The sequence below is a fragment of the Moschus berezovskii genome, chromosome 8, assembly GCF_049115385.1.
Source record: "Moschus berezovskii isolate FMDL1 chromosome 8, NW_MosBer_1.0, whole genome shotgun sequence".
Taxonomy (NCBI): Eukaryota; Metazoa; Chordata; class Mammalia; order Artiodactyla; family Moschidae; genus Moschus; species Moschus berezovskii.
The window spans coordinates 110,373,195-110,400,024 of NC_142467.1; the positions used below are offsets into that span (position 1 = coordinate 110,373,195).

At 42.9% G+C, this 26,830-nt stretch overlaps 1 long non-coding RNA gene and 1 other non-coding gene across 3 annotated transcripts in view; both read right to left on the minus strand.

Annotated features, from left to right (window-relative positions):
* Nucleotides 1–2,569: 2,569 nt before the first annotated feature.
* LOC129559716 (U6 spliceosomal RNA) lies at nucleotides 2,570–2,676 on the minus strand. Its single transcript, XR_008686647.2, has one exon. It is a non-coding gene; the product is annotated as a U6 spliceosomal RNA (small nuclear RNA).
* Nucleotides 2,677–26,187: 23,511 nt separating this feature from the next.
* Nucleotides 26,188–26,830, minus strand: part of LOC129559460 (uncharacterized) — a 58,435-nt gene continuing 57,792 nt past the window's right edge. For both annotated transcript variants that reach the window (XR_016038129.1, XR_016038128.1), the window contains 2 exons: nucleotides 26,707–26,828; nucleotides 26,188–26,348 (listed from right to left, as the gene is read on the minus strand). This is a non-coding gene — a long non-coding RNA (uncharacterized LOC129559460). The remainder of the gene's footprint in view (nucleotides 26,349–26,706; nucleotides 26,829–26,830) is intronic.

Below are 26,830 nucleotides of genomic sequence, written 5' to 3' on the forward strand. Positions count from 1 at the left end.
ATGAATTGTGAACTTCCAGATGTTCAAGCTGGTTTTAGAAAAGACAAAGGAACCAGAGGTCAAATTGCCAACATCCGCTGGATCATCAAAAAAGCAGGAGAGTTCCAGAAAAACATCTATTTCTGGTTTATTGACCATGCCAAAGCCTTTGACTGTTTGGATCAAAACAAACTGTGGAAATTCACAAAGAGATGAGAATACCAGACCACCTTACCTTCCTCCTGAGAAATCTGTATGCAGGTCAAGAAGCAATAGTTAGAACTGGACATGGAACAACAGACTGGTTCCAAATCAGGAAAGGAGTACATCAAGGCTGTTTGTTTATTGTCACCCTGCTTATTTATCTTATATGCAGAGTACATCACGTGAAATGCCAGGCTGGATGAAGCACAAGCTGGAATCAAGGTTGCCGGGAGAAATATCAATAACCTCAGATATGCAGATGACACCACCCTTAAGGCAGAAAGTGAAGAGGAACTAAAGAGCCTCTTGATGAAAGTGAAAGAGGAGAGTGAAAAAGTTGGCTTAACGGTCAACATTCAGAAAACTAAGATCATGGCATCTGGTCCCATCATTTCATGGCAAATAGATGGGGAAACAATGGAAACAGTGACAGACTTTATTTTGGGGGGCTCCAAACCCCACTCCAGTACTCTTGCTGGAAAATCCCGTGGATAGAGGAGCCTGGTAGGCTGCAGTCCATGACGTCACTAAGAGTCGGACACGACTGAGTGACTTCACTTTCATGCATTGGAGAAGGAAATGGCAACCCACTCCAGTGTTCTTGACTGGAGAATCCCAGGGATGGGGGAGCCTGGTGGGAGGCCATCTTTAGGGTCACACAGAGTCTGACACGACTGAAACAACTTAGCAGCAGCAGCAAAATCACTGTGGATGGTGACTGCAGCTTTGAAATTAAAAGTCACTTGCTCCTTGGAAGAAAGGCTATGACCAACCTAGACAGCATATTAAAAAGCAGAGACGTTACTTTGCCGACACAGGTCCATCTAGTCAAAGCTATGGTTTTTCCCAGTAGTCATGTACAGATGTCAGAGTTGGACTATAAAGAAAGCTGAGTGCCAAAGAACTGATACGTTTGAACTGTGGTGTTAGAAAAAACTCTTGAGAGTCCCTTGGACTGCAAAGAGATCCAACCAGTCAATCCTAAACGAAATCAGTCCTAGGTGTTCATTGGAAGGACTGATGTTGAAGCTGAAACTCCAATACTTTGGCCACCTGATGCGAAGAGCTGACTCATTTGAAAAGACCCTGATGCTGGGAAAGACTGAGGGTAGGAGGAGAAGTGGATGACAGAGGATGAGATGGTTGGATGGCATCACCGACAATATGGACACGAGTTTGAGTGAACTCCGGGAGTTGGTGATGGACAGGGAGGCCTGGCGTGCTGCAGTCCATGGGGTTGCAAAGAGTTGGACACGTTGAGTGACTGAACTGAACTGAACTGAATGGTGTTGCCACTTTACCAGTTTGAGTGACGGGAAGAACCCTTACCTCCTTTAAAGTCCCTTTACCTTACACTGTTTATGCCACTGCTGCTGCTGCTGCTGCTAAGTCACTTCAGTCGTGTCCGACTCTGTGTGACCCCATAGACGGAAGCCCACCAAGCTCCCCCGTCCCTGGGATTCTCCAGGCAAGAACAGTTGTCTTAAATATTACCTCTATAAACACTGAGCCCCACGTTAGACAGTGTCATAATTTTTACTTCAATCATCAAAAATAATTTGGAAAACTCAGGAGGGAAAGTCTACTGTATTTATCTATATTTTTGCTCTTTTCCGTATTTATCTACATTGTTCTTTTCTGACGTTCCAAGATTCCTCTTTTGTTATTTCCTTTCTGTTTGAGGAACTACCTTAACCATTCTTTTATGGTAAATCTGCTAGCAACAAATTCTCTTAGTTTTCCTTCATCTGAGAATATCTTGCTTTTCCCTATATTCCTGAAGCATATTTTCATGGGCTTAACACAATTCTAGGTGAGAGTCATTTTTTTTCAGCATTTGAAACAATACTGTACCACTTCCTCCATGGTTTCTGGTGAGAAATCTGCTGTAATTTTAATTGTTTTTCCCCAAAGGTTTCCCCATTGTTTCTCTTCAGCTACTTTCAAGGTTTTTTTTAATTTGTCTTTAGCTTTTAGATATTTGATTCTGATGTGTATTGACATGAATTTCTTCAGGTTTACCTTTGAGTTCACTCAATTTCTTCCTGTACATTCAGGTGTTTTGTTTTTGTTTGTTTTGGGGGTTTTTTTGCCAAATTTAAGAATCTTTCAACCATTATTTCTTCAAATATTTTCAGTCCCATGCCTTCTCCTTTCCTGGGACTCTGATGGCATAAATTTTATTTTTTTTTCTTTTTTCTTTTTTTCCTTTTTTTCTTTTTTATTGGAGGCTAATTATTTCACAATATTATATTGGTTGGTTTTGCCATACATTGACATAGAGTCCCACATGTCTCTGAAGTTCTGTTCTTTTTGTCACCACTTTATTTTCTGTTTTCTCACCGTTACTTCAATTGGATAATATATTTCATCCTATCTTTTTTTAAAAAATATGGAACACTTCACAAATTTGCACATCATCCTTGTTCAGGGGCTGTGCTAATCTTCCCTGTATCATTCCAATTTTAGTATATACGTTGCTAAAGCAAGCACTGTATCATTCTATCTTTAAGTTAACTGATCTAATTGATTCTTTCCCCTATCCTCCCCACCCTACTCTTAGGCCATTTTTTGAGGTTTGTGTTGTTGTTACTGCACATTTAGGTATAAAATTTTTCAAAGTTCTTTATATCTTCTGTTTCTTTGCTGAGACATCCTATTTTTTCATTTGTTCCAAGTATATTCATAACTGGCAATGTTTTGTTTTTCACCCAACAAGTATAGAAGTCTTGGTTCCTCCTTGGCCTTCTCTACCAGCACTCCTAATGAAGGCATAGATGAGCTACCTCATTACAGCTTGGCAAGGACAGAAGTCTAGATCCTCTGGAGAAGGGCATGGAAACCCACTCCAGTGTTCATGCCTGGAGAATCTCATGGACACAGGACTATAGGCCATAGGGTCGCAAAGAGATGGGCACAACTGAAGTGACAGCACATAGCAAGAACAGCAGTCTCAGCTCCTCATAGCCTTTGCTGCCACAGATGGGGTGAGACCATCATTTGTTTCTGTGGAGCCTGGCTGAAGTGGAGTAGTTATTGTCTAAAAGTTTTCTGTCTTGCTGGGCTATGTCTTTCTGGTCCTTTGACCACAGAGAGCAGGCTTTGTTGAGTCCTTTACTTTGTCGGCTTTTATCTCTCTTTCAGAGTCTTCTTGTGTTAATTTTATACACAACTTCCAGGAGTTTTAGTTGTACTTAACAAGAGAAATAGGAAAAAGTATATCTACTCCATCTTTCCAGAAGCAGGGTGGAAGATTCTTTTAAATATACTCAAATCTATTTTACATTCCTACTAGCAATGCATAATGGTCGCATTTCCTCCATGTCCATATCAACACTTGTTTTCTGTTTTATCATAGCCATTCTGATAAGTGTGAAGGGATGTCTCATTGTGATTTGTATTTGCATTTCCTTTATGATTACCGATATTGAGCATCTCTCCAAGTGTTTACTAGACATTCATGTATCTTCTTTGGATAAAGGTCCATTTAAGTCTTCTGCATATTTTTGAGTTGGGTTTTTGGGGGGTTTGTTATTGAATTCTAGGAGTTCTCCATATGCTTTGTTATCAAATAGGTGTTTGCAAATAGGTATTTTCTCCCACTTTTTTACTTTGTTGGTGGTATTCTTTGATGCATAAAAGATTTTATTCTGATGAAATCTAATTTGGCCATTTGTTTTCTTTTTTTGCCTTTGGTGTCATACCCAGGAAATCATTACCAAATCCAGTGTCATGAAAATTTCCCCTATGTTTTCATCTAAGAGTTCTATAGTTCGGAGCTTCCTTGTGGTCTAGTGTTAGGATTCTGCCCTCTCACTGCTGTGGTCCAGGTTCAGTTTCTGGTCAGGGAACTGAGATCCTGCAAGCCACATGGACAAAAAAATAAAGTGAAAAATTATTTTACAGTTTTAGTTCTTACCCTTAGGTGTTTTATCCATTTAAACTTAATTTTTGCGTATGGTGTTAGATAAGGGTACAGTTCATTCTTTTGTATGTTGATATCTAGTTTTCCCAGCACCATTTCACAGCGCTATTGAAAGGACTGCTCTTTCCCTATTAAATGGTCTTGGCAACATTGTCAAAAATTACTTTTTTAAAAGAGTAAAATCATGAATTCATAAAATATAAAATAAGCAAATACAAAATATTTAATTCATTGATTAATGATAAATCAATAAGATGTTGCAACCAGCTTAATGGAGAATTCAAAGGATGGAGACATACAGAGAGCATACAACAAATCTACAAATAGATATAAATAAAACTGACATTTTGGGGGGTGTATTAGTTTCTTATTGCTGCAATCACAAATTTACTGGCTTAAAACAACAAATGTATTACCTTACAATTCTAGAGGTCGGAAATCTAAAATGCTTGTTCAGGCCTGTTTCCTTCTGGAGGGTCTAGGGGAGATTCTGTTTCCCTGCCTTTTCCAGCTTCAAGAGATTGCCTTCATTTTTTGGTTCATGACTGCATCACTCCAACCTCAGCTTCCGTTGTCACATCTCCTTCTCTAACACTGACCCTACTGGTTAAAGGATCCTTGTGATTACATTGGACCCTCCTGGATAATTCAAGAGGCTCTCCTCATCTCAAGATCATTAACTTATCACATTTGCAAAACCCTTTTGGCCATGTAAAGTAACATATTCACAGGTTACAGGATTAGGACACGGACATTTTGCAGGGAGCATTATTCTATGTACAAAAATGGGGGGGTCAATTGTTCCTTCCATCATAAATAATTAATTTACATGTATAAGATTAAAATCATTTGCATGGAGAAGGAAATGGCAACCCACTCCAGTGTTCTTGCCTGGAGAATCCCAGGGAAGGGGGAGCCTGGTGGGCTTCCGTCTATGGGGTCGCACAGAGTCGGACACGACTGAAGTGACTTAGCAGCAGCAGCAGCAGCAGCAGCAGCACACATATTAAAGGTTCTGAGACGTATTGCAGGAAATAAACCTGTGCAACTAAACCCAAGTGTTTCCCAGGCAGGTTACACAATAGGACTTTCTTGGAGGGGATAACACTTGCCATGGAACTAAAAGTATTCTTTAAGCTTCCTTTGGAGGAACGCCAGTTATAGGCTCATGGTAGAATTTCCAGAGGAGATGAACTAGGTTTGGAGATCCAGGGACTCAGCTTTAATTCTTGATTCTTAGGAATCATTATGGAAAGGTGAGAAACCCTGTAGCTTATTAATTACACTTCACATCTGTGTGGTTTTTATAGTTCCACAGGCCCTTTTTCACACCTTTTCTCATTAAAGAAAAATCCTCATTTGATTTCTGTGAGCCAAGCAGATTAGGCATTATTATCCCCATATTACAAGTGAATAAATACATTTACAGAGGGTAAAGAGTTTGCTTTCTGAGGTCATGAAACTCTGCCTCTTGTGCTTTCTTTATAACATCCAAGCTTTGGAATGACCTGGCAGCTAAGTTTCCCCAAACATATCAGCCTATAAAATTTTGCTGAATTCACTAATTAAGTATTATCTTTTTAATGGAACTGATGATGATACTGATTGGCTATTGGTAGAAAGGCCTGTGAATTGTTTTTCCAATGGGATGATAAATGGACTTGAACTCAGGTCTCTTGGTTCATCCCTCCTGTATCTGGTGAAGTCCAAAGGTCCAGATTATTATATATAGTCATGCCTGGGGGAGAGGGGTTTGTAATGGGGAATTTATTTTCCTCCATGTAGTTTTATTTGGTCTTTATAAGACATGAATTAAATTGCTCCTACACTATGTCCTGATCACATAAGTTAACATATTCCTTGATGTAATTGTATTTCTTTTAGCAAACAAAACATAGGATTTTGGGGACTTCCCAGGCCATCCAGTGGATAAGACTGCCTTCCAAAGCAGTGGGTTCAGATTCTATTCCTTGTCAGGGGGCTGAGATCCCATATGCCTTGAGACCAAAAAATAAAACCATAAAACAGAAACAATACTGTAACAAATTCAATAAAGACTTAAAAAAAAGACCTAAAGCTTTTAAGGGTTATTATCTTAGTAACTTTAGTCTTCTTTTATTTTTGTGACTTTTTTTTTTAACATTTTATACAGCTTGACTTCTCTAGGGCTTATTCTAATTTCTTTCGGTCCCAAGACTTACAGGTTTTGATTCAAAAACATGACTGTCACAGAAATATTTAGACCAACAGCAAAATTATAAGATGATGTTTAAACACATCTGTAATGAATGATTTCAAACAGTGAGCATAGATCTGTGTGTATCTGGGGAAGTTTTCTGCATGTCCGACTTTCTTGATAATGTGGATAAATGACACATTCCTAGATTTAATATACCTTCCCCTGCCCTGTCTCATCTATCATTCACAATTCAGCCTTAAATTTTGTGACAAATTTAGGATATGAATGTAGCTTAGTATAAATTTCCAAGGATTATTGAACATGTGTAATTGAACAAAGTAATTCCCAGCAACTTCTTTTCTTGTGGATTAAACTGGCTTTATTTTCTTAGGCTTTTTAACTAAAAAATATTTCTAGAAGCTGTCTATTCTCCACCCTAACCCTGTAATCTGTTTTGTTCTAACTGATCCAGAAAAAATAAAAATGCATCATGTTTGAAAAAAAAAATAAAATAAAATAAAATCATTTGCACTGGGGACTTCCCTGACATTCCAGTGGTTAAGACTTTGCCTTCTAATGCAGGTGGTCAGGAAGCTAAGATCTCGCATGCCTCATGGCCAAAAAAACAAAACATAAAACAGAAGCAAGATTGAAACAAATTCAGTAAAGACTTTTTAAATGGTCCACATCAAAAAAAGAAAAAGAAAGAAATCATTTGCATTGCTTTTGGTTATTTACAATTTGTGTGTGTGTGTATGTTCAGTCACTCGGTCCTGTCTGACTCTTTGTGACCCTATGGATTGTAGTCTGCCTGGTTCCTCTGTCCATGGGATTTTCCCAGCAAGAATACTGGAGCAGGTTGCCATTTCCTCCTCCAGGGGATCTTCCCAACCCAGGGATCAAACCCATATGCACTGCAGGTAGATTCTTTACCCCTGAGCTACCACAGAAGCCCCATGTACAATTTACAAAATTATGAAATAGCACAAAGGTGCAGACCCAGGAGGGGATAATCCAGAAAATAGTGTTTAGTTTTCCATTCCACTCCAAAGCATAGTTATCCATTAAAGATCCCTCATAATCCTTTTGACCCATTTCAAAGTCTTTCACAGTTTTTACTGATTCTCTAATCTGTTTCATTCCTTTATTGCTGTTTCAGGTTCTTCCTTACTGATAACCTCCATATGCCTTATTGTGCTTTCCGCTCCATTCTCTTTCAAGCTCCTTTTAATTTACTGTTCATTTCTGATTTTGTATTTCCTTCTGTTTCTCTCCTAATTTCTACCAAGACCTAATAGTTCACTATCTTCCTTTTGTTTAGCTCCTTCTTTCCTAAGATCTTAAATTTCTGCTGTGCGGTCTTTCTGCAAAGCTGCAACTACTTCACTATTATTATTATTATTAATATATGTTGGAAGGTTAGGGTACAATTTTCCCCCACCTTTAGCAACATTTTTCTGGTGTATTTTCTTCATATGCAGAAAAATTCTGTCTTTCCTTCTCACTATTTTTCTTATGATATTCTTATAAATATGCTGTAATATCTATTATGTTACTGATATTTAGGTAAGTTCTGCTTTCTTGGGCCAGCTGTTAGTGGGCAATCCTGAATGTTGGTAGTACTGGGGCTCCAGGGCTCCCTCCTCTGTGACTACAAAGGACAGTTTCTTTCACACACTCTCTGCAGAGCCAGGCCACCAGTGTAGAAGGGCTCCCCAAAGCTCACAAATACATAACAACTAAACAACACACACCTAGACAACAAATGGGTCAAAGAAGGAGACAAAAGGAAAATCAGAAAATACTTGGAGATGAATAAAAACGAAGACACAACATACCACAACTTATGGTATGCAACTAAACAGTGCTTAGAGGAAAATTCATAGTTATTATCACCTTTATTAACAGAGAAGAAAGATCCTGTCAATAACCTATTGGTCTACCTCAAAACACTGGAAAAAGGAGAGCAATCTAAACTACGAAAGGGTTTCTTCCCACCTCTAAGCATCTTCAGTTCCTTTATCAGTAACTGCTTTCTCCAAGGGACACTGAGTCTGCCTTCCAGGGACCCACTCTTTTCCCAAAGCAGTTATTCCTAGGTTGGCCACATCTAGACGCCCCCCAGGCCCATCTACATTTTCTCTGGGTAAGACCGTCTCCTTCTAGGAAGTTCTGTTAGACTCTTCCCCACTCCCCCTTCTTCTCTGCTGGTCCTAGAGCTCTGCTGTGAGAGCTTTTAGTTTCGGCTTGGAGCTTTCCTCTGTCTCCTAGACTCACCCAAGGTGCCATTTCAAGTTGTTATTGAGATATGGAGGAGAGTTCAGGGTACCCATTGTTCTACAAGGTTTTTAAGACAAAAAATGTGAAGGTCTGTAACTGAACTGCTGCCAAACTGCTGCCTGAGTCCTTCCCAGGTTTCCAAGGGGTTTTCTCACCAGATAACTCAGTCTCGATCACAGCTCACGTGAGAGGGCACAGGGAGCTATCCGAGCCAATGGTATTGGGGGAGCCCTAGGCTATATATCCATGGCTCTCACCAAGAAACAGAGGCTGCTGCCCCCTTGCATGCACGCTCAGTTCCACATTTACACTGGGATTATTAAGCAAGAGTGCAATCCTGCAGGTCAGTTCTGATGCTAGCACCAGGCTCCACAGGGTACAGCACAGTAAGTAAACATGTTGTCAGTCTATGCTCACTCTGCCCCTCCAGGTTTACAACAGGATGCAGCATCAAAATCGCACTGTCCGCAAAAGCCCTTCCGCAAAGGGGTCACCGGCCATCTCGCCTCCTCACACTTCCTCTTGCCATGGGCTGGGTCTGCTCCTCTCTCTTGCCACAGTACCAGCCTCTTATCCTCAAACTCCTGTACACAATCCCAAATGAGTCTCCAGGACAACCTCTGCTCAGCTAAGAATTCACTAAGGTGAACCCTAAGCAAAACACCAAGAACCCTTGGTCTCTGCTCTCAGCAGCATGGAGAGAAAGCTTTGACCCCCTCCTCCCTCAACACAGGGCCCCAGCCACAAGGGTAGGCTAGGGTAAGGTGCTTCCTCCCGCCAGACCAGAGACAAAGAAGGCCATCCTCCCCGGGGCTCTGCTGCCTGTTCTGCTGCTGCTCGCCTAGCCTGAATTCCTGGGTGCTTGCTCTGGACTCACTCGCCATGCATAAGCTGGTTGGGATTCTGTAGGACAAGGCTCCATATGCCCCCTCTCTTGTTTCTTGCCTGCCAAGTCCCCATCTGTGGTGTCCTCAGAGTCTGCCCTTCTCTTCCCATGTGACATTCACACTCTGCTTGGGTGCCCCCACCCAGTCCTCTGGCTTTGCATCCTACCCAAATGCTAAAAAAAAAAAACCTATTTCCTGCCCAGGTACCTCATCCATCTGAATGAAGACACAGGACCTCTTAACTACAGTTTCCTCTGGGGAGAAGTCCCAGGAGTCTAGAATCGGAGGAATACCATTTTTCCTTTCCTCATTCCCTATTGCTTGAATATTTCCCGATTCTGTGGTTTTCTATCCATGAAGGTTAGTGTTATGCACCAACTTGGCTTAGCTGTGAAAGTGAAAAAGTGAAGTCGTGTCCAACTCTTTGCAACCCCATGGGCTGTAGCCTACCACACTCCTCCGTCCATGGGATTTTCCAGGCAAGAGACTGGAATTTCCTTCTCCAGAGCATCTTCCCAACCCAGGGATCAAACCCAGGTATCCTGCATTGTAGGCAGACACTTTGCTGTCTGAGCCACCAGGGAAGTCCTGGTGGCTTAGCTGTAGTATTCAGTTATTCAGCCCAATGCTGAGATAACACTGTGAAAATAGTTTGCAGATAGGATTTATCTCTACACTCTTTCAGTTCAGTTCAGTTCAGTTGCTCAGTTGTGTCCGACTCTTTGCGACCCCGTGAATCGCAGCACGCCAGGCCTTCCTGTCCATCACCAAATCCCAGAGTTCACTCAAACTCATGTCCATCAAGTCGGTGATGCCATCCAGCCATCTCATTCTCTGTCGTCCCCTTCTCCTCCTGCCCCCAATCCTTCCCAGCATCAGACTCTTTTCCAGTGAGTCAGCTCGTCGCATGAGGTGGCCAAAGTATTAGAGTTTCAGCTTTAGCATCAGTTCTTCCAATGAACACCCAGGATTGATCTCCTTTAGAATGGACTGGTTGGGTCTCCTTGCAGTCCAAGGGAGAGACTAAGTAAAGGAGATTATCCTTGGTAACCTGGGTGGGCCTCATCCAGTCTAGTCAGATGAAAGTCTTCAGAGCAAAACTGAGGATTCTCTGAGGAAGAAGCTCTGCCTGTGGATGCAGTGTCGGCTCCTCCTTAATGGCCCCAGCCCTCACTTCCTCACAGCCTGCCCTGTGGATTTTCAACTAGCCTCGGCAGCCCTACGTGTAAGCCTTGCAATAAATTGACCTCTCTCTCTCTTTAATATCTTTCTGATTTTGTTTCTCTGGCAGAACCCTGACTGACACAGTGCCTAATACCATTAATTAAACTCAAACTCATTACTCTCGTTGCCTCTGCCCCACCATCAAGCCCACCCGGGCACACTGCCATGATCCTGTCCTGATGGACTGCATGGCCTGCCTGGCAGCTCCCAAAGTCAGAAGCCCTGGGGTGTGAGCTGACTCCTCCCTGCTGCTCCTCCTCCACTCAGTCAGCTGGGCGGAAGGAGAGGGCAGGGGAGTACAATTCTCTCGAGTCAGTGCCCAGCCCTCCAACCCCACTCCAACTCTTCTCCCTCTGGCTCCAGCAGTAGTTGTTTCCCTGGACTCCCTGCATCCTTGACAACTTCACTTTCCTTACTCACTCACCAGCCAGAGTCGTCTGAGAGACCCACTTCCCCTATCTGAAGGCCTCTGCACACGCAGCATGGAGCCCACATCCCCAGGCCAGTGGGCTCTGCCCACCTCTCGCCATACCTCCTCCTTCAGCTCCTCCAGCTGCGGTCCCACACCTGGAGTGGGCCTCCCTCTCTCACCTCTGCACCTCGTCTTCAACTCCCCCACCTCCCCAACTCCTTCGGTGAGCCAAGCCCAAGTTGCCGAGCCTTGGACTATTACCTGACTGTTTGCCTGTTTCCCTGAATCCCGAGCCAATTCAGCCCCTGGTGGCAAGGGTTTGGGCTGGCTTCACTCGGTTCCTGTTTCAGAGTCAAGAACCACAGTAAGGGTAGACAGAGGAATTCAAAGAAGTTATGTCCAGACAATAGGCTATGAGTAAGACAGAGAATGAGAGGGCTGGATGGCATCACCGACTCGATGGACGTGAGTTTGGGTGAACTCCGGGAGCTGGTGATGGACAGGGAGGCCTGGCATGCTGCGATTCATGGGGTCGCGGAGAGTCGGACACGACTGAGCGACTGAGCTGAACTGAACTGAATAATAGAGGGGGGGGAGGCAAGAAGACAATGATAAGGGAAGCCACAGGGGCTCCCATGGTGTTAACAGTGTCTCAAAAGTCCTTATTCTGTAATAATCCGTTAAACTGTGCACTCACTCACAGTCACACTTTTGTCTGAGTACTCTTTATCACAATAAAAAGGTTTTAACATAAAAAGAAAAAAAGAACCACAGTAAGGCTGAAAAGCACATCTAACTACAGAGTCATCACGTGGACTAACTTACTTGCCTTTCCTTCTTTCTTTCCTCTTTTGCTGCTCGTGATATGGAACCAAAGAAATGCATTTAATTAGCTTAGGGGGTTACTAAAGGGAATTTCATTCTATGTTTATGACTTAACTGCAGATGATTTAGGACAAAGAATATTTTCCTCCTGAAGAAAACTAAATAAATTGCTTCGACTCATTTCTGGGCTTAAATTGAGTTTAACTTTTTTGTTTTCCAGTAGCACTTAATACTAAAATATGTTCTGCTCAGTGATTCTTCAGTATGTCCTAGAAGAAAATGTGACTTCGGGGCCACTTTTTCAGAGCCTTAAGCAGTTCAAAGAACTCCACGTCCCAGCTGCCCCTGCTGTTGTTGCCATCATGACAGTTTTGGATAGAACCCATCCAAAGCATCTTCATTTCCCAAACCAGAGTCTTGTCCCTTGCCTCAAGCCTTTGTCTCCACCCCTGCCATGAAACTCTTCTAAGTGTTAACTTGGAGATAAGCCTAGTTCACCAGGACTTACCCTCAAGGCAGAGCTCAGAGCCGGGTGACCTTAATGGGCAGAGACCACAGGGTCCCGGGCCTGTGACGCCACCTGGTCCCCAACACCACAGGGCTGAAGACACAGCATCAGGAAACACAGCTGACAGGAAAACCAGAAGCACTTGCTAAAATAGCATGTGTGAACTTGCGCCTGACTTTAACGTCCTTCTCTATTTAAGATCCTTCATTTCCCTTCCGTGACCCCAAATTCCTAGTAATCATGTGATACTGTGTCCTCAGTGAAAAGTTACGGACAATGATTGAGCAGACATTTCTGTCAGCAAGTAACTGCAACACATACAATCTTCTAAAGGTAAATTTAACCTTTACCTTTGCAGATTAAACCCAGGTCCCCTGCGGTGGAAGAGCAGAGTCCTAACCACCGGACAGCCAGGAAATTCCCTAAAGCTAATTAAATGAAGAGATCAGATGAAACAAAGATGAACAGACTCTGAATTCTAACAACCTGTGTGCCAATGACATCTGGTAGGAGAATTCCGTGGCCCTTTTGGGGGAACCCTCTCTGCCATGGAATGCGTCCTCCCACCACACTTCGCAGGAAGCTCAGGCCTCAGAATCAGCCTCACCTCAGAGTTCCAGCCTCCTTTCAGAGAGGTCCATCTCCCAGTACTTTTCCACCCTCACATTCTGAATTCCTGCCATTCGATTGCTCAGAGACAAAGTCGTACTTTTTATAAGCTCAGAACTTTAAGGTTCTCTCACACAGAGACCAGACTCATAAAGGGAGTAACAAAAGAAATTGTATAGCTCCAGGAACTAAGAGGAGCGAAGGGGGCGGCTGCCAACAGCAAAGCAGTTGAGCCCGTGTAGAGTGGGAGCGAACTAGCAACCTGGCGGGCCACTGCAGGCCTCGGGAACCCACTGCCATGGAAACCGCACACAGCATCGCTGCCCCTTGCAGCCTCGCCAAGCAGGTGACAGGTGGTAGAAAACAGCTGAATGAAACCTTGGGAAACATGCCTTCTTTTCCTGGTTGTGACACACTCCCTTCTTATGTCTGGAAGGAGGGATTGCCCCAGCAGGACCGCCTCTCCCGGGGAAATAATATCAAAAGAACAGTAGATAAGAAACCTCGGCTCAAAGGCAGCAGCTTCTCTGTGAGCTTAAAGGGACTGGTGTTTCAGTTACTGTGAGTTGAATGACAATGATGAGGACAACTCTTGGGGGGCCAAAGGGAAAGTGACCCCTTCCCTCTTCCAGTCAGAAAGCTAATGGAGAAATTATCCCTCCTGGCTAAGGAATTCTACCCAGACCGCTGCATGTGAGGTAACACACAATTGGTAATTTGCAATATTACACATTTCTTACCATAGCAAGCTACAGCAGGTACATGTAAGAATTAAAAATTGCAATCTCCAGTCTCGTCCCATCCTGAGGCCACTGGAATTAATCTGCCTTGACATGGCTCTGGCCATCTTCTCCCTCTACTGTGAAACTCTCAATGCCAGCCTGTTGCCTGCAGGAAAAATCCAAATCTTTTGGTGTCTGGCAGCCCAAATTCTCCACAATCTGTCCCTGAGCCTTCCTCACACTGCTCAGCAGCTTGAACCTGGACCCCAGCCACCTGCATTCCACATCATCCCTTAAATATTCTGGGTTTCCTTCAACAATTCTTCATCTGGTGCACCACACAGCAAATGTAACAGTCTGTCTACTTATAAGCGTCTATAAGAAACTTCTGCTAAAAGAGACTTGCACAACACTGGAAGAAAAGGACAACACTGTGAGGGAAAGGGGAAAACCTGCAAGTATTATTTGGTACTGGAAGACAAGAACGGATTGGACATAATCCACCCTTACTAACAGCCAAGAAAAGAAGAGACGCTAAAGGCAAAGGAGAAAGAAAAGATAGACCCATCCGAATGCAGAATTTCAAAGAATAGCCAGGAGAGATAAGAACGCCTTTCCAGGGATGAATGCAAAGAAATAGAGGAAAACAATAGAATGGGAAAGACTAGAGATCTCTTCAAGAAAATTAGACTGAGTTTCCATGAGCTAGCCTCATTTCTGTGTCTTTAAAATGTATTTGTTGCTTAAATTTCCTGTATGGACCTAACAGAAGCAGAAGATATTAAGAAGAGGTGACAAGAATACACAGAAGAACTGTACAAAAAAGATCTTCATGACCTAGATGACCATAATGGTGTGATCACTCACCTAGAGGCAGATATCCTGTAATGTGAAGTCAAGTAGGCCTTAGGAAGCATCACTATGAACAAAGCTAGTGGAGGTGATGGAATTCCAGCTTAGCTATTTCAAATCCTAAAAGACGACGCTGTGAAAGTGCTGTACTCAATATGCCAGCAAATTTGGAAAACTCAGCAGTGGCCACAGGACTGGAAAAGCTCAGTTTTCATTCCAATCCCAAAGACAGGCAATGCCAAAGAATGTTCAAACTATTGCACAATTGCACTCATCACACATGCTAGCAAAGAAATGCTCAAAATTCTCCAAGCTAAGCTTCAGCAGTACGTGAACTGAGAAATTCCAGATGTTCAAACTGGATTTAGAGAAGACAGAGGAATTGGAGATCAAATTGCCAACATCCCTTGGATCATAGAAAAAGCAAGACAATTCCAGAAAAACATCTACTCTGCTTCACTGACTATGCTAAAATCTTTGACTGTGTGGATCACAGCAAACTGGAAATTTCTTAAAGAGCTGGGAATACCAGATCACCTTACCTGCCTCCTGAGAATCCTGTATGCAAGTGAAGCAGCAACAGTTAGAACCAGACATGGAACAATGGACTGGTTCCAAGTTGGGAAAGGAGTACATCAAGGCTGTATATTGTTTTCCTATTTATTTCACTTATATGCAGAGTACATCATGCGAAATGCCAGGCTGGATGAAGCACAAGCTGGAATCAAGATTGCCAAGAAAACCATCAATAACCTCAGATATACAGATGACACTACCTTTATGGCAGAAAGTGAAAAGGAACTAAAGAGTGTCTTGATGAAAGTGAAAGAGGAGAGCAAAAAAGTGAGCTTAAAAGTCAACATTCAAAAAACAAAGCTCTTGGCATCCATCCGGTCCCATCACTTCATGCAAACAGATGGGGAAACAGTGGAAACAGTGACAGACTTTATTTTTTGGGCTCCAAAATCACTGCAGGTAGTGACTGCAGCCATGAAATTAAAAGATGTTTGCTCCTTGGAAGAAAAAGTATGGCCAACCTAGACAGCATATTAAAAAGCAGAGACATTACTTTGCCAACAAAGATCCATCTAGTCCAAAGCTATGGCTTTTCCATATGTATGGATGTGAGAGTTGGACCATAAAGAAAGCTGAGCACCGAAGAACTGATGCTTTTGAACTGTGGTGTTGGAGAAGACTCTTGAGAGTCCCTTGGACTGCAAGGAGATCCAACCAGTCCATCCTGACGGAGATCAGTCCTGGATATTCATTGGAAGGACTGATGCTGAAACTGAAGCTCCAATACTCTGGCCACCTGATGTGAAGAACTGACTCACTGGAAAAGACCCTGACGCTGAGAAAGATTGAAGGCAGGAGTTGAAGGGAACAACAGAGGATGAGATGGTTGGATGGCATCACCGACTCAATGGACACGAGTTAGCGCAAGTTCCAGGAGTTGGTGATGGACAGGGAAGCCTGGTGTTGCAAAGAGTTGGACACGACCGAGCAACTTAACTGAGAAGACGAGAAAGGATCAGACATAGTCTTACCCAGGAGAAAGAAGTGCTCTCAGACATTGTTTAGAGAGAGAAAGATGTAAAGGGGCAGCTCTAAAGGGACAGCTGGCAAAACCTACCAAGAGTATAGATGAAAGTACATTTTAATGTACCAGTATCACTTCTGGAAATCAATTCTGCAAATACTCCTGCATACATACAAATGACAGACACAGGATTATTAATTGCGGTGCTCATTGTAATGACAAAAGATTGAAAACTTCTGGAGTGTCCCTCAGTAGGGGACTCGTTAATGTACTGAGACATCAACCAAGGCAACTACCTGGAGCCGTGAAAGACAATGAGGGAGATCTTTATGAACCAATACGAAAAGTCTCCAGGCTGTATTGGTAAATATATTGCACTCACCCTTGTTAAGAAGAGAAAAATCTAAATATGCATCCATACATAGTACATAAGGAGATCCTAGTAGAAACAAGAATCTAATAAAATTTTAAAAAAAAAGGTTATCACCTAAAGGAGTGGGAGCTGAGGCAAGAGTGTGAATGGGGATAACTTTTCACGTCATTTTGATTTTTGAACCCTGTTTGAAATTAGACATGATTTTTAAAGGATTATACCTACGCAAACAAAACATTTTAAAATTCAGGAACCACAAAAATGTATTAAGCTGGGCTACACTTGCTGGATGATCCATGAAATCTACGGATTTTGCATTTTCTTCCCTTGAGGGAAAGCATTTTGCCCTATTTGTGTCTCTAGGTCCAAGCTCATAGCAGGCATTCACAAGTATTTATTGGGTAGATGGCGGCTGTTGGTAGAAACTGACAGCCACAGATAATACACGAAATAAGGTACCAGTGCACACGATCAGGACTGTTCACTTTATTTAACGAGAATCACCATAGTGATGAGAGACAAGTGAGAAAGATGGCTCTGCGGTTGCTAACAGCAGCAGCCTGCGGCCGGCAGGCCCTCTGAACAAAACCTGGGCGGTAGCCAACGAGGGGCTCATCGCTGGCTAGAACTTGTGCTTGAGGGCCGGGGGGGATTTACTGTAAAGGTTTATTCATTCTAACAGCAAATGCTGAAAATGTTCGAATATATATTATCCCTTAAAGTGTATAGCTAAAATATAGGAGATTTAGGTCTCTTGCCATTTTTCTTTGCTGATTAAAAAAAAACAGGAAATGAAATCTGGTTTATATATAATTTGTCACACATGTAATATATCCAACTTTGTAAGCACTCCAAGTTTTCATTAACTCTGCTGAAATATATTTACACTAAGAAATCTCTCAGCCCTAGTGTCTCTAGTTTCAAACTTCCAAACTTAGTTGCTTTGCTAAAAATGCAGATCAGATCCAGATGGAAGATCAAGCACCCCCATTTGACCTCCTTCCTAATCAAAATCCTGTAAATGACAGAAAAGACTCATTTAATTAACAGAAGCAAAAAAACAAGAGCGGGGAGAAAGGAAAGAAAGAAGCACATAATGGCAACCAAGAATCTCCAAACACTTGAGAAAAATCAACATCATGATCAAATCAAACACAGCACAGAAGAACTACAGCCAATCAATAGAGGACACAGACATCGCAGGGCTTCTCTGGTAAAGACTCCGCCTGCCAAGGCACGAGGCACAGGCTCAACCCCTGCTCTGCGAAGAATCCACACGCCCTGAAGCACGCCCGGGGACCACAGCTGTTGAGCCTGCGCTCTAGAGCCTGGAAACAAGAGAAGCCACCGCAATAAGAAGCCTGCACATGCAAGGAGGAAAGAGTAGCCCCCACTCTCCACAACCAGAGAAAAGCCCCCACAGCAACGAAGACCCAGCACAGTCATAAATGAATAAATTAAACTATTTCTTTAAAAAAATTATAGTAACTAGAATTTCCATTTTTAGAGAGATGAGGGGATATTTTACCCATTAAAAATTAATTGCAAATATATAGCAAGAACTGAAGATTAACTTCAAAAACAAGGCGTTATCAGAACAACACAGGTCAGGGAAACTAGTGACATGAAGATCAAAACAAGGAATTCCCCTAAAGCTAAGTTAGAAGGACAAAGAAGTGGAAACTATGAGTCATGAGATATGGAGGGTAGACCCAGAAGTTCCAGTGTGTGTGTAACAGGAGCCCCGAGGAAAGAACAGGTAAACGGAAAATGAAGAAATACCCACAGAATTAATGGGATGGTGGGTGGCAATCCCACAGCTGAAGAAAGATACTAGTCTTCAGACTAACAGGGTTCATTGAGTGCTAAGCAGAGGAAATGAAAAATAAAACTGAATTTCAAAAATCTAGACATATTCTGGTAAAATCTTGGAACACCAAGAGCAAAAGGAAAGTCCTACTAGCTTCAAAAGAGAGAAAATAAGTTATCCCAATACAATGAAAATTAGCTTGACATCAGTTCACTTCAGTCGTTCAGTCGTGTCCAGCTCTTTCCAACCCCATGGATCACAGCATGCCAGGCCTCCCTGTCCATCACCAACTCGCAGAGTTCACCCAAACTCATGTCCATTGAGTTGGTGATGCCATCCAACCATCTCTTTCTCTGTCGTCCCCTTCTCCTGCCTTCGATCTTTCCCAGCATCAGGGTCTTTTCCAGTGAGTCAACTCGTCGCATGAGGTGGCCAAAGTATTGGAGTTTCAGCTTCAGCATCAGTCCTTCCAATGAACACCCAGGACTGATTTCCTTTAGGATGGACTGGTTGGATCTCCTTGCAGTCCAAGGGAATCTCAAGAGTCTTCTCAAACACCACAGTTCAAAAGCATCAGTTCTTCAGTGATCAACTTTCTTCACAGTCCAACTGTCACATCCATACGTAACTAATGGGAAAACCACAGCCTTGATGAGACAGACCTTTGTTGGCAAAGTAATGTCGCTGCTTTTTAACATGCTGTCTAGGTTGGTCATAACTTTCCTTCCAAGAAGTAAGCGTTTTTTTATTCCATGGTTGCAGTCACCATCTGCAGTGACTTTGGAGCCCAAGAAAACAAAGTCTGTAACTGTTTCCACTGTTTCTTCATCTATTTGCTATGAAGTGATGGGATCAGATGCCATGATCTTTGTTTTCTGAATGTTGAGCTTCAAGCCAACTTTTTCACTCTCCTCTTTCACTTTCATCAAGAGGCTTTTTAGTTCCTCTTCACTTTCTGCCACAAGGGTGGTATCATCTGCATATCTGAGGTTTTGATATTTCTCCCGGAAATCTTGATTTCAGCTTGTGCTTCCTGCAGCCCAGCGTTCCTCATGATGTCTGCATATAAGTTAAATAAGCAGGGTGACAATATACAGCCTTGACGTACTCCTTTTCCCATTTGGAACCAGTCTGTTGTTCCATGTCCAGTTCTAACTGTTGCTTCCTGACCTGCATACAGGTTTCATAAGGGACTGGTCAGGTGGTCTGGTATTCCTATCTCTTTCAGAATTTTCCACAGTTTATTGTGATCTACACAGTCAAAGGCTTTGGTATAGTCAAAGGCTTTGGCATAGTCAATAAAGTAGAAATAGATGTTTTTCTGGAACTCTCTTGCTTTTTCGATGATCCATTGGATGTTGGCAATTTGATCTCTGGCTCCTCTGCCTTTTCTAAATCCAGCTTGAACATCTGGAAGTTCATGGTTCACGTATTGTTGAAGCCTGGCTTGGAGAATTTTGAGCATTACTTTGCTAGCATGTGAGATGAGTGCAACTGTGCAATAGTTTGAGCATTCTTTCACATTGCCTTTCTTTGGGACTGGAATGAAAACTGACCTTTTTCCAGTCCTGTGGCCACTGCTGAGTTTTTAAAATTTGCTTGCATATTGAGTGCAGCACTTTCACATTGAATGCAGTTTGACATCAGACATCTCCATTACCCTGAATGCTAGAAGATCACAGGACAATTTTTCTAATAATCTGAAGGAAAAAGCATTTTTAACCTAGAATCTAATACCCAGCCAAACTAGCATTCAAGTGGGGATGCTAAATAAAACATCTTCTTTCATGTGTCAGTTCATACCATGTAAAATTTGCCCCAAAGAATCAAAGAAAATGGAAGATATAGAACCCAATAAATAATGGAGGAAGAGGTAAAGTAAAAACTTAGAGTTGGTGCACTAGTTTTAACAAAAAGTTAAATTTCAATATGGAATTAAAATCTCAGTGAGCTCACTGTGGTAAGGAACTGGTTGTGGGGTTAATGGGAGCAGCTAGGAGAGAAAGAAATGAAATTATTCTCAAAGTGTATATACTGTCTGATTGTAAGAACAGATCTTTTTTAACAAAACATCCTATTATAACTGCCATATTCTATAAAAATAACTCAAATATGCATTTTTAATAAATTGCTCAGATTCACTAAATAATTGGACTAGTAAACCAGTTTTGCTTTTTTTGAGCTAGTGAATGTGTTTATAAAGTTTGTCATTGAATTAACTCAAGGCCAGAAGCAAGCTGAGGAGGACAACTAAGATACTGATTTAAATTGCCACATATACTTTTCAGTAAATCAGATCATACTAGGTGGAGAGCTACCTGAGATGGTAGAGAAATCATATATGATCAGGAACTGTACAGGAAAAGTTGTATCCTGAAGAGTGTTGAGTTGCTGAGCATGAAACATTTCTAAAATCACTAACATATACATTATTAATATATCAGCATATTAAGCTTAAAAGAAACCTCTCCTTTCTCCCTTTAAACCTGATAAAGAAGCTTCTTTTAACTTATAACAACAGGGTGCAAGGTGTGGTAAACTATTTCCCCAGTTCTTCTGCTCTCCCTGCACCCACACAGACTGTCACAGTCTCCATGTGGGAGGCACTGTCCCACCCTTTTGGGCTTTCCCATTGACATTGGGTTCACTCAATGATATATTAGCAGCTATGACACAAGAAAACTCTGAAATATGTTTGAGTAGTCAAGAGTGCCCTCTCTCAGACCCCTGCCACCACCCAGAGATGAACACGACCCTGCTAGTGCCAGGAAGAGGGTTCAGTTCAGTTCAATTGCTCGGTCGTGTCCGACTCATTGCAACCCCATGAATCACAGCACGCCAGGCCTCCCTGTCCATCACCAACTCCCGGAGTTCACTCAGACTCATGTCCATCGAGTCGGTGATGACATCCAGCCATCTCACTCTCTGTCGTCCCCTTCTCCTCCCACCCCCAATCCTCCCCAGCATCAGAGTCTTTTCCAGCGAGTCAACTCGTCGCATGAGGTGGCCAAAGTATTGGAGCTTCAGCTTTAGCATCAGTTCTTCCAGTGAACACCCAGGACTGATCTCCTTTAGAATGGACTGGTTGGATCTCCTTGCAGTCCAAGGGACTCTCAAGAGTCTTCTCCAGCACCACAGTTCAAAAGCATCAATTCTTTGGCGATCAGCTTTCTTCACAGTAAGAGTCCCAAAAAGCATGAAACAGAGCCACACCAGGCAACTTGCAAACTCATGGTGCCTAAGGTCATATACAGCAGGTGCTAAGTCATTTCAGTCATGTCCAACTCTTTGCAACCCTATGGACTGTAACTCACCAGGATTCTCCATCCATGGAATTCTCCAGGCAAGAATACTGGAGTGGGTTGCCATGCCCTCTTCCAGGGGATCTTCCTGACCCAGGGATCAAACCCACATCTCTTAGGTCTCCTGCATTGGTAGGAGGGTTCTTTACCACCTGGGATGCCCACAGACTCATGATTAAAAATAAATTGGTATTACTGTATGTCATTGACATATAAGGGTGTTCTGTTATGCAGCATAACTGTGGCAGTACCTAATACTGGGTATGTGTCGGGTGTTACTGCAGCAGGAGCGAGGAGTGACTTCTGAGTCACTGCCTATTGACATGACTTCTCCCATTGTAGAAAGAACATTCCACTATAGTAAAAAGTCACCACTTCTCAGGAACACTGTGGTGACAAGGACACTCTCATATGCTGCTGGTGGGAGGGTAAATGGATCCTTTTAGAAAGCAATTTGGGCATAGATGTTAAGATTCTTAAAAATGCTCACATCTACTGACCCAGTAATTTCACTTCTGAATATTGATCCAAAAAATGTAATCTTAAATAAGGAAAAAACCTTTGTGCAAGATAGTAATGTGGTTTATAACAAAAGAAAACAGAAGCATTTACTGCAATTATCCCACTAAGGTTTCCACATGCACTTTGTTTTTCTTTTAATTGGAGTATAGTTGTTAGTTTCTGCTGTAGACAGTATAACATGGAGGTTAGGACCATGGGCCCTGGAACCAGCAGTCCAGCACTTTCCCTTCAAATCTGGACTGCTGGTTCCAGGGCCCGTGGTTCTAACTTCCATGCTATACCGCCTAAAACAGCCAAGAAAGTATGCAATTCATTCACACTCTGGAATATTATGCAGCCATTTTAAAACACACAATAATTATATTCTTTTTGATGCAATGGTAAACGAGGTTGTTTCTATCATTTCTGTTTCTGATAGTTCATTGTTATTGTATAGAAATGCACCAAATTTGTTTACTAATTTTATTTATTGTTTACCAAATTCACTGATGAAGGAGCCTGGTAGGCTGCAGTCCATGGGGTCGTTGGGGGTCGGACACGACTGAGCGACTTCACTTTCACTTTTCACTTTCACACATTGGAGAAGGAAATGGCAACCCACTCCAGTGTTAATGCCTGGAGAATCCCAGGGACAGGGGAGCCTGGTGGGCTTCCGTCTATGGGGTCACACAGAGTCGGACACGACTGAAGTGACTTAGCAGCAGCAGCAGCAGCAGGTGGTGCTAGTGGTAAAGAACCTGCCTGCCAATGCAGGAGACATAAAAGATGCGTGTTCAATCCCTGGGTGGGGAAGATCCTCTAGAGGAGGGCGTGGCAACCCACTCCAGTATTTTTGCCTGGAGAATCCCATGGACAGAGGAGCCTGGTGGGCCAATAGTTCATAGGACACTTCAGTGATTTAGCAGGGTAGGACACTGAAGTGATTTAGCACGTACACATTGCATCTCAGATTGGGTATAATGTCAGCTGTGAATTTGTTATATGTAGTCTTTATTATTTTGAGGTATGTTTCCTCTATGCTCACTTTCTGGAAAGTTTTTATCATAAATTTTGTCAAAAGTCTTTCTGCATCTATTTTGAAGATTATATGCTTCTTATTCTTCAATTTGTTAATGTGGTGTATCATATAAATGGATTTGTAGACACTGAAAAATCCTTGTATCCCTGGGAATACCTAGGAATAGACCTATCTAAGGAAGTCAAAGGCCTCGAAAAGTGTAAGACATTGATGAAATAAATTGACCACTAGTGCCACCTGGGAAGCCCTCTCTTACCTTATGACCCAGCAATTCCACCCCTACATATTGACCCAAGAGAAAGGAAACATGTGTCCACAGAAATTCTTGTACAAGAATGTTTATTGCAACTTTATTCATAATAGAAAAACTGAAAACAACTCAAATGTTCATCAACAAGAAAATGAATAAGTAAATTGTGGTATGGGTTTCCCTGGTGGTTCAGGGGTAAAGAATCTGCCAGCCAATGCAGGAGACACAAGAGATGCAGGTTCAGTCCCTGGGTTGGAAGATCCCCTGAAGAAGGAAATGGCAACCCACTGCAGTATGCTTGCCTGGAAAATTCCACTGACAGAAGAGCCTGGGGGCTACAGTCCATGGGGTTGCAAAAGAGCCGGACACAACTGAGCAACTAAACAACAGTGACAACAATACGGTGGAACACTACTTGACAGTTTTAAAAAGGAATGGTTCACTAATACAAGTGAAAACAAAGAATAACCTTAAAAATGGTGTTTTGAGCTAAATGAGATCCTAAAGAGTATGTACTTTATGATCTGTTAATATGGAGTTCAAAACTAGAAAAAAAGGCTAATCTTTTGGAATAGAAATCAAAACAGTGTTTGCCTGGGGAGCACAATGAGGGCAGGAGGGAGACAGTGGAAAGGGACAGGCGGGATTTTTTCTAAGATGATAACAAGGTTCTATAAGTTGATTGGGGTGTTGGGCACACAGATATGCAAATATTTGTAAAAATCATTGATCTAAATACCCTTAAGGTGTGTGCATTTGACTGAACTATACCTCAGTTTTAAAATGTATATGTGTGGAGTTGGAGATGATATCCGGCTGAAGCTGAGGGACAGAAAGGCCCATCTGTGGAGTTGGACAGCCCCCAGCACTCAGCGGGCTCCAGGCAGACAAAGCTTGGCACTCTCATGAAGACTCTGGAACACTTTTCATGGGCTCAGGGTCTGGGCACACCTCTAGATATTTCTGAGGGCCCAGACGAATCATGGGAAGGAAGTTCAACTGGGCTGACAGTTGCACTGAAGCATATCTGCTTTTTGGGAAGGAGGCTGAAGAAGGCAAGTGAGCAGAGGGAAAAACAGGGCATGTGCTGAACCCTCCGGGGGAGTCCTGCCTGGAGTCCCACGGGCCCTGGGGAGGCAGGGGAGAGCCTGCTTCACAGGCTGCTCTGTTCAATGAACCCCGTTCCCACCTTGGCACGCCAAGAGTCTTATGTAAGTCAGTAGTTCCAGCAGTCCTTCCCCTGTGAGACGGGAATGTGGACCGTGCAGGCTTTTCTCATCTCTGTCATAGAAGGGAGATGCCCTACTACAGGTACTAAAGAAGTGGACACACTGGGGCCCATATAAAGTCTGAAAACAGTGTCAGCGGAGCAGCAGGTCACGGCAGTGTCCCTGACCTCAGAGGGCAGAGCAAGCAAAGGCCAGAGGAGCAGGAGCAGGGCACCATAAGGCCATGGCCCCTCACAGGATGGGAGACACCCTCCACGGTCCAGAGGCCAAGAGGGATCCAGGTGGGAGGGCTGAGGGCTGCTGTTCGAAGGTAGAAACACTTGGGGACACACCTTAGCCAGAATCCACAAGTGACACCTAAGAGGCAGCTGGGTCATTGAAGTAAGATCTATAAAGACAGTGAGGGGCATGGCCCACCCGGGTTCCCAGGCAGCAGCATGAGCAGGTGAAGGCTCCGAGCTGCCACATACACACAGCAATGTCAACAAATCAGGACTTGGCTGACACAACCTGGGACTGAGTTTATACTCAGAACACCTCAGTTCAGTCGTGTCCAACTCTTTGCGACCCCATGAATCATAGCACGCCAGGCCTCCTTGTCCATCACCAACTCCCGGAGTTCACTCAGACTCATGTCCATCGAGTCAGTGATGCCATCCAGCCATCTCATTCTCGGTCGTCCCCTTCTCCTCCCACCCCCAATCCTTCCCAGCATCAGAGTCTTTTCCAGTGAGTCAACTCGTCACATGAGGTGGCCAAAGCATTGGAGTTTCAGCTTCAGCATCAGTCCTTCCAATGAACACCCAGGATTGATCTCCTTTAGAATGGACTGGTTGGATCTCCTTGCAGTCCAAGGGACTCTCAAGAGTCTTCTCCAGCACCACAGTTCAAAAGCATCAATTCTTCAGCGATCAGCTTTCTTCACCTCAACTGTGCAGAAATACGTGCAGAAACACTGGGACGAAACACGGCAAGACATCAACAGCGATTGTCTCTGGTCTCTTGGCCACACCCTGGAACCAGCCCACCCCGTGTGTCTGCCCATGAGCAGACTTTCCCAAGGGGCCTCCAAATGGACAGGCAAGACACAGCCAGCATAGCAAATAACTCATATTTGTCTTGCATAAGACCTTAATTTGTATAATTTTGTGATTTACTTTGGCACTGTCATGAGTGTGACTCTCAGGGAGTTTTGTTGTTAAAATGTTTGTTTCTCTTGTCACAAAACAGTGATAACATTTGGGAAACAATGTATGGAATTTAGGGACTTCACCAGTGGCTCAGCAGTAAAGAATCCGCCTGCAATGCAGGAGACCCTGGAGACCTGGGTTCAATCCCTGGGTCAGGAAGATTCCTTGAAGGAAGCAATGGCAAGCTACTCCACTATTCTTGCCTGGGAAATCCCATGGGCCGAGGACCTGGCAGGCTGCAGTCCATGGGGCTGCAAAGAGCTGGACACAACTGAGCACACCCATGCCATACATACATATGGAATTTATTTTTTATTGGCAATAAAAAATGAAATATGTACTTTTAAAAGTGATTTTCCTCTTCTCTGTAATGTTTTGCTTCTTCATAAATTTATAATAGAAGAAAATCCTTGGGACTTCCCTGGTGGTGCAGTGGTTGGGACTTCGCCTTCCAATGCAGGGAGTGTGGGTTCGATCCCTGGTCAAAGAGCTAAGATTCCCCAAGCCTCTAGGCCAAAAAACCAAAACATAACAGAGAAGCAATGTTGTAACAAATTCAATAAAGACTTTAAAAAAAAGAAAAAGTTTGAAATGTATCTGTGGATATGTGATTACATACAAAACAGTGATTTCAAATGTTTTTGCCTCAGGATACTCTTAAAAAACTATATTCCAGACCCCCAAAATAACTTTTATTATATGAGTTTATATCTATCAATTTTAACTGTATTAGATAGTGAAACTGAGGAGATCTTGAGATATTTATTTATTTTAAAATAGCGTTAATAAACCTAGCGCATGTTAATATAAAATAAGTTTTATGAAAAGTAACTGTATCTTCTAAAAACGTAGTGATGTTGTCTTACATTTACAAACCACTTCAAGGTCTGCTTGGCAGATGACAGCTGGATTCTCAGATCTGCTTCAGCCTTCAATCTGTTGCCATGTCATACATCAAGTAGTCTCCTGAAAACTCCACTGTATACTCCT